The sequence below is a fragment of the Bombina bombina genome, unplaced genomic scaffold (genome assembly GCF_027579735.1).
Source record: "Bombina bombina isolate aBomBom1 unplaced genomic scaffold, aBomBom1.pri scaffold_1119, whole genome shotgun sequence".
Lineage (NCBI taxonomy): Eukaryota > Metazoa > Chordata > Amphibia > Anura > Bombinatoridae > Bombina > Bombina bombina.
The window spans coordinates 32019-42514 of record NW_026510710.1 but is presented as its reverse complement, the minus strand read 5'-3'; positions in this window follow the sequence as shown (position 1 = coordinate 42514).

Sequence of the window (10496 nt, the reverse complement as noted above, 5' to 3'; positions counted from 1 at the left end):
TACATATATATACAGATAAAATAAAGAAAGGGGAATTTGTCTGTATATAAACACTAACATTCTCATTTATAGCTCTCTCCCAAACATACCAAACTACCATCTTTACTAATCTTTTTAACATTTTAAAAGTATTGTATCAGTATCAAATCTAATTATTGACAATTTAAATATTGGAAAATTGTTTGTTTAAAGTACATTGCATTTATATTTTAGCATTATCTGTTCAAGAATGTAATCTGCTGCTCGGGACCTCTAGCCCAGGTGTATACCATGTTATTAGTTAACCAAATAGTGTAAGTCTTCACACACCTGAAGGGTCTAAACTTCACACCCTCCCTGATTGGTTACCTACACCTTTATAGAGACCCTGACCAGCAGACACCATTATCTCTGATGAAGCGCATGTGCCCATGCGCGAAACGCGTAAGATAGGAGCTTACCTGTGTCTGATGATAAGCCTGCTCCTAATAAACACTCTATTTCATCCACTCTGAAGACTCCGCATTCTCTTTCCTCATTTCATTAGATATAGATACAGACAGACTAACCTACAGCAGATCTGTACATTAGATATAGATACAGACAGACAGACTAACCTACATCAGATCTGTACATTAGATATAGATACAGACAGACTAACCTACAGCAGATCTGTACATTAGATATAGATACAGACAGACTAACCTACATCAGATCTGTATATTAGATATAGATACAGACAGACTAACCTACATCAGATCTGTACATTAGATATAGATACAGACAGACTAACCTACAGCAGATCTGTACATTAGATATAGATACAGACAGACTAACCTACATCAGATCTGTACATTAGATATAGATACAGACAGACTAACCTACATCAGATCTGTACATTAGATATAGATACAGCAGACAGACTAACCTACATCAGATCTGTACATTAGATATAGATACAACAGACAGACTAACCTACAGCAGATCTGTACATTAGATATAGATACAGACAGACAGACTAACCTACAGCAGATCTGTACATTAGATATAGATACAGACAGACTAACCTACATCAGATCTGTACATTAGATATAGATACAGACAGACTAACCTACATCAGATCTGTACATTAGGATATAGATACAGACAGACTAACCTACATCAGATCTGTACATTAGATATAGATACAGACAGAACTAACCTACATCAGATCTGTACATTAGATATAGATACAGACAGACTAACCTACATCAGATCTGTACATTAGATATAGATACAGACAGACTAACCTACATCAGATCTGTACATTAGATATAGATACAGACAGACTAACCTACATCAGATCTGTACATTAGATATAGATAACAGACAGACTAACCTACATCAGATCTGTACATTAGATATAGATACAGACAGACTAACCTACATCAGATCTGTACATTAGATATAGATACAGACGACAGACTAACCTACATCAGATCTGTACATTAGATATAGATACAGACAGACTAACCTACAGCAGATCTGTACATTAGATATAGATACAGACAGACTAACCTACATCAGATCTGTACATTAGATATAGATACAGACAGACTAACCTACATCAGATCTGTACATTAGATATAGATACAGACAGGACTAACCTACATCAGATCTGTACATTAGATATAGATACAGACAGACTAACCTACAGCAGATCTGTACATTAGATATAGATACAGACAGACTAACCTACATCAGATCTGTACAATTAGATATAGATACAGACAGACAGACTAACCTACATCAGATCTGTACATTAGATATAGATACAGACGAGACAGACTAACCTACATCAGATCTGTACATTAGATATAGATACAGACAGACTAACCTACAGCAGATCTGTACATTAGATATAGATACAGACAGACTAACCTACATCAGATCTGTACATTAGATATAGATACAGACAGACTAACCTACAGCAGATCTGTACAGTAGATATAGATACAGACAGACTAACATACATCAGATCTGTACATTAGATATAGATACAGAGACAGACTAACCTACATCAGATCTGTACATTAGATATAGATACAGACAGACTAACCTACATCAGATCTGTACATTAGATATAGATACAGACAGGGGCTAACCTACAGCAGATCTGTACATTAGATATAGATACAGACAGACTAAACCTACATCAGATCTGTAACATTAGATATAGATACACAGACAGACCTAACCTACATCAGATCTGTACATTAGATATAGATACAGACACAGACTAACCTACATCAGATCTGTACATTAGATATAGCTACAGACAGACTACCTACAGCAGATCTGTACATTAGATATAGATACAGACAGACTAACCTACATCAGATCTGTACATTAGATATAGATACAGACAGACTAACCTACATCATATCTGTACTTTAGATATAGATACAGACAGGACTAACCTAAATCAGATCTGTACATTAGATATAGATACAGACAGACTAACTACATCAGATCTGTACATTAGATATAGATACAGACAGACTAACCTAACATCAGATCTGTACATTAGATATAGATACAGACAGACTAACCTACATCAGATCTGTTATTTAGATATAGATACAGACAGACTAACCTACATCAGATCTGTACATTAGATATAGATACAGACAGACTAACCTACATCAGATCTGTACATTAGATATAGATACAGACAGACTAACCTACATCAGATCTGTACATTAGATATAGATACAGACAGACTAACCTACATCAGATCTGTACATTAGATATAGATACAGACAGACTAACCTACATCAGATCTGTACATTAGATATAGATACAGACAGACTAACCTACATCAGATCTGTACATTAGATATAGATACAGACAGACTAACCTACAGCAAGTCTGTACATTAGATATAGATACAGACAGACTAACCTACATCAGATCTGTACATTAGATATAGATACAGACAGACTAACCTACATCAGATCTGTACATTAGATATAGATACAGACAGACTAACCTACATCAGATCTGTACATTAGATATAGATACAGACAGACTAACCTACAGCAGATCTGTACATTAGATATAGATACAGACAGACTAACCTACATCAGATCTGTACATTAGATATAGATACAGACAGACAGACTAACCTACATCAGATCTGTACATTAGATATAGATACAGACAGACTAACCTACATCAGATCTGTACATTAGATATAGATACAGACAGACTAACCTACATCAGATCTGTACATTAGATATAGATACAGACAGACTAACCTACATCAGATCTGTACATTAGATATAGATACAGACAGACTAACCTACAGCAGATCTGTACATTAGATATAGATACAGACAGACTAACCTACATCAGATCTGTACATTAGATATAGATACAGACAGACAGACTAACCTACATCAGATATGTACATTAGATATAGATACAGACAGACTAACCTACATCAGATCTGTACATTAGATATAGATACAGACAGACTAACCTATATCAGATCTGTACATTAGATATAGATACAGACAGACTAACCTACATCAGATCTGTACATTAGATATAGATACAGACAGACTAACCTACAGCAGATCTGTACATTAGATATAGATACAGACAGACTAACCTACATCAGATCTGTACATTAGATATAGATACAGACAGACTAACCTACATCAGATCTGTACATTAGATATAGATACAGACAGACTAACCTACATCAGATCTGTACATTAGATATAGATACAGACAGACTAACCTACATCAGATCCTGTACATTAGATATAGATACAGACAGACTAACCTACATCAGATCTGTACATTAGATATAGATACAGACAGACTACCCTACATCAGATCTGTACATTAGATATAGATACAGACAGACTAACCTACATCAGATCTGTACATTAGATATAGATACAGACAGACTAACCTACATCAGATCTGTACATTAGATATAGATACAGACAGACTAACCTACATCAGATCTGTACATTAGATATAGATACAGACAGACTAACCTACATCAGATCTGTACATTGATATAGATACAGACAGACTAACCTACATCAGATCTGTACATTAGATATAGATACAGACAGACTAACCTACATCAGATCTGTACATTAGATATAGATACAGACAGACTAACCTACATCAGATCTGTACATTAGATATAGATACAGACAGACTAACCTACATCAGATCTGTACATTAGATATAGATACAGACAGACTAACCTACAGCAGATCTGTACATTAGATATAGATACAGACAGACTAACCTACATCAGATCTGTACATTAGATATAGATACAGACAGACTAACCTATATCAGATCTGTACATTAGATATAGATACAGACAGACAGACTAACCTACATCAGATCTGTACATTAGATATAGATACAGACAGACTAACCTACATCAGATCTGTACATTAGATATAGATACAGACAGACTAACCTACATCAGATCTGTACATTATATATAGATACAGACAGACTAACCTACATCAGATCTGTACATTAGATATAGATACAGACAGACTAACCTACATCAGATCTGTACATTAGATATAGATACAGACAGACTAACCTACAGCAGATCTGTACATTAGATATAGATACAGACAGACTAACCTATATCAGATCTGTACATTAGATATAGATACAGACAGACTAACCTACATCAGATCTGTACATTAGATATAGATACAGACAGACTAACCTACATCAGATCTGTACATTAGATATAGATACAGACAGACAGACAGACTAACCTACATCAGATCTGTACATTAGATATAGATACAGACAGACAGACTAACCTACATCAGATCTGTACATTAGATATAAATACAGACAGACAGACTAACCTACATCAGATCTGTACATTAGATATAGATACAGACAGACTAACCTACATCAGATCTGTACATTAGATATAGATACAGACAGACAGACTAACCTACATCAGATCTGTACATTAGATATAGATACAGACAGACAGACTAACCTACATCAGATCTGTACATTAGATATAGATACAGACAGACTAACCTACATCAGATCTGTACATTAGATATAGATACAGACAGACAGACTAACCTACATCAGATCTGTACATTAGATATAGATACAGACAGACTAACCTACAGCAGATCTGTACATTAGATATAGATACAGACAGACTAACCTACATCAGATCTGTACATTAGATATAGATACAGACAGACAGACTAACCTACAGCAGATCTGTACATTAGATATAGATACAGACAGACTAACCTACATCAGATCTGTACATTAGATATAGATACAGACAGACTAACCTACATCAGATCTGTACATTAGATATAGATACAGACAGACTAACCTACATCAGATCTGTACATTAGATATAGATACAGACAGACAGACTAACCTACATCAGATCTGTACATTAGGATATAGATACAGACAGACAGACTAACCTACATCAGATCTGTACATTAGATATAGATACAGACAGACTAACCTACAGCAGATCTGTACATTAGATATAGATACAGACAGGACTAACCTACATCAGATCTGTACATTAGATATAGATACAGACAGACTAACCTACAGCAGATCTGTACATTAGATATAGATACAGACAGACTAACCTACAGCAGATCTGTACATTAGATATAGATACAGACAGACAGACTAACCTACATCAGATCTGTACATTAGATATAGATACAGACAGACAGACTAACCTACATCAGATCTGTACATTAGATATAGATACAGACAGACAGACTAACCTACATCAGATCTGTACATTAGATATAGATACAGACAGACTAACCTACAGCAGATCTGTACATTAGATATAGATACAGACAGACTAACCTACATCAGATCTGTACATTAGATATAGATACAGACAGACTAACCTACATCAGATCTGTACATTAGATATAGATACAGACAGACTAACCTACATCAGATCTGTACATTAGATATAGATACAGACAGACTAACCTACATCAGATCTGTACATTAGATATAGATACAGACAGACTAACCTACAGCAGATCTGTACATTAGATATAGATAGAGACAGACAGACTAACCTACATCAGATCTGTACATTAGATATAGATACAGACAGACAGACTAACCTACAGCAGATCTGTACATTAGATATAGATACAGACAGACAGACTAACCTACAGCAGATCTGTACATTAGATATAGATACAGACAGACTAACCTACAGCAGATCTGTACATTAGATATAGATACAGACAGACTAACCTACAGCAGATCTGTACATTAGATATAGATACAGACAGACTAACCTACAGCAGATCTGTACATTAGATATAGATACAGACAGACTAACCTACAGCAGATCTGTACATTAGATATAGATACAGACAGACAGACTAACCTACAGCAGATCTGTACATTAGATATAGATACAGACAGACTAACCTACATCAGATCTGTACATTAGATATAGATACAGACAGACTAACCTACATCAGATCTGTACATTAGATATAGATACAGACAGACAGACTAACCTACATCAGATCTGTACATTAGATATAGATACAGACAGACTAACCTACATCAGACCTGTACATTAGATATAGATACAGACAGACTAACCTACATCAGACCTGTACATTAGATATAGATACAGACAGACTAACCTACATCAGATCTGTACATTAGATATAGATACAGACAGACTAACCTACATCAGATCTGTACATTAGATATAGATACAGACAGACTAACCTACAGCAGATCTGTACATTAGATATAGATACAGACAGACTAACCTACATCAGATCTGTACATTAGATATAGATACAGACAGACTAACCTACATCAGATCTGTACATTAGATATAGATACAGACAGACTAACCTACATCAGACCTGTACATTAGATATAGATACAGACAGACAGACTAACCTACATCAGATCTGTACATTAGATATAGATACAGACAGACTAACCTACATCAGACCTGTACATTAGATATAGATACAGACAGACTAACCTACATCAGATCTGTACATTAGATATAGATACAGACAGACTAACCTACATCAGATCTGTACATTAGATATAGATACAGACAGACTAACCTACATCAGATCTGTACATTAGATATAGATACAGACAGACTAACCTACATCAGATCTGTACATTAGATATAGATACAGACAGGACTAACCTACAGCAGATCTGTACATTAGATATAGATACAGACAGGACTAACCTACAGCAGATCTGTACATTAGATATAGATACAGACAGACTAACCTACATCAGATCTGTACATTAGATATAGATACAGACAGACTAACCTACAGCAGATCTGTACATTAGATATAGATACAGACAGACTAACCTACAGCAGATCTGTACATTAGATATAGATACAGACAGACAGACTAACCTACATCAGATCTGTACATTAGATATAGATACAGACAGACAGACTAACCTACATCAGATCTGTACATTAGATATAGATACAGACAGACTAACCTACATCAGATCTGTACATTAGATATAGATACAGACAGACTAACCTACATCAGATCTGTACATTAGATATAGATACAGACAGACTAACCTACAGCAGATCTGTACATTAGATATAGATACAGACAGACTAACCTACATCAGATCTGTACATTAGATATAGATACAGACAGACTAACCTACATCAGATATGTACATTAGATATAGATACAGACAGACTAACCTATATCAGATCTGTACATTAGATATAGATACAGACAGACTAACCTACATCAGACCTGTACATTAGATATAGATACAGACAGACTAACCTACAGCAGATCTGTACATTAGATATAGATACAGACAGACTAACCTACATCAGATCTGTACATTAGATATAGATACAGACAGACAGACTAACCTACATCAGATCTGTACATTAGATATAGATACAGACAGACTAACCTACATCAGATCTGTACATTAGATATAGATACAGACAGACTAACCTACATCAGATCTGTACATTAGATATAGATACAGACAGACTAACCTACATCAGATCTGTACATTAGATATAGATACAGACAGACTAACCTACATCAGATCTGTACATTAGATATAGATACAGACAGACTAACCTACATCAGATCTGTACATTAGATATAGATACAGACAGACTAACCTACAGCAGATCTGTACATTAGATATAGATACAGACAGACTAACCTACATCAGATCTGTACATTAGATATAGATACAGACAGACTAACCTACATCAGATCTGTACATTAGATATAGATACAGCACAGACTAACCTACATCAGATCTGTACATTAGATATAGATACAGACAGACTAACCTACAGCAGATCTGTACATTAGATATAGATACAGACAGACTAACCTACATCAGATCTGTACATTAGATATAGATACAGACAGACTAACCTACATCAGATCTGTACATTAGATATAGATACAGACAGACAGACTAACCTACATCAGATCTGTACATTAGATATAGATACAGACAGACAGACTAACCTACAGCAGATCTGTACATTAGATATAGATACAGACAGACTAACCTACATCAGATCTGTACATTAGATATAGATACAGACAGACTAACCTACATCAGATCTGTACATTAGATATAGATACAGACAGACTAACCTACATCAGATCTGTACATTAGATATAGATACAGACAGACTAACCTACATCAGATCTGTACATTAGATATAGATACAGACAGACTAACCTACATCAGATCTGTACATTAGATATAGATACAGACAGACTAACCTACATCAGATCTGTACATTAGATATAGATACAGACAGACAGACTAACCTACAGCAGATCTGTACATTAGATATAGATACAGACAGACAGACTAACCTACAGCAGATCTGTACATTAGATATAGATACAGACAGACTAATCTACATCAGATCTGTACATTAGATATAGATACAGACAGACTAACCTACATCAGATCTGTACATTAGATATAGATACAGACAGACTAACCTACAGCAGATCTGTACATTAGATATAGATACAGACAGACTAACCTACATCAGATCTGTACATTAGATATAGATACAGACAGACTAACCTACATCAGATCTGTACATTAGATATAGATACAGACAGACTAACCTACAGCAGATCTGTACATTAGATATAGATACAGACAGACAGACTAACCTACATCAGATCTGTACATTAGATATAGATACAGACAGACTAACCTACATCAGATCTGTACATTAGATATAGATACAGACAGACTAACCTACATCAGATCTGTACATTAGATATAGATACAGACAGACTAACCTACATCAGATCTGTACATTAGATATAGATACAGACAGACTAACCTACATCAGATCTGTACATTAGATATAGATACAGACAGACTAACCTACATCAGATCTGTACATTAGATATAGATACAGACAGACAGACTAACCTACAGCAGATCTGTACATTAGATATAGATACAGACAGACAGACTAACCTACAGCAGATCTGTACATTAGATATAGATACAGACAGACAGACTAACCTACAGCAGATCTGTACATTAGATATAGATACAGACAGACTAACCTACATCAGATCTGTACATTAGATATAGATACAGACAGACTAACCTACATCAGATCTGTACATTAGATATAGATACAGACAGACTAACCTACAGCAGATCTGTACATTAGATATAGATACAGACAGACAGACTAACCTACATCAGATCTGTACATTAGATATAGATACAGACAGACTAACCTACATCAGATCTGTACATTAGATATAGATACAGACAGACTAACCTACATCAGATCTGTACATTAGATATAGATACAGACAGACTAACCTACAGCAGATCTGTACATTAGATATAGATACAGACAGACTAACCTACATCAGATCTGTACATTAGATATAGATACAGACAGACAGACTAACCTACATCAGATCTGTACATTAGATATAGATACAGACAGACTAACCTACATCAGATCTGTACATTAGATATAGATACAGACAGACAGACTAACCTACAGCAGATCTGTACATTAGATATAGATACAGACAGACTAACCTACATCAGATCTGTACATTAGATATAGATACAGACAGACTAACCTACATCAGATCTGTACATTAGATATAGATACAGACAGACTAACCTACAGCAGATCTGTACATTAGATATAGATACAGACAGACTAACCTACAGCAGATCTGTACATTAGATATAGATACAGACAGACTAACCTACAGCAGATCTGTACATTAGATATAGATACAGACAGACTAACCTACATCAGATCTGTACATTAGATATAGATACAGACAGACTAACCTACATCAGATCTGTACATTAGATATAGATACAGACAGACAGACTAACCTACAGCAGATCTGTACATTAGATATAGA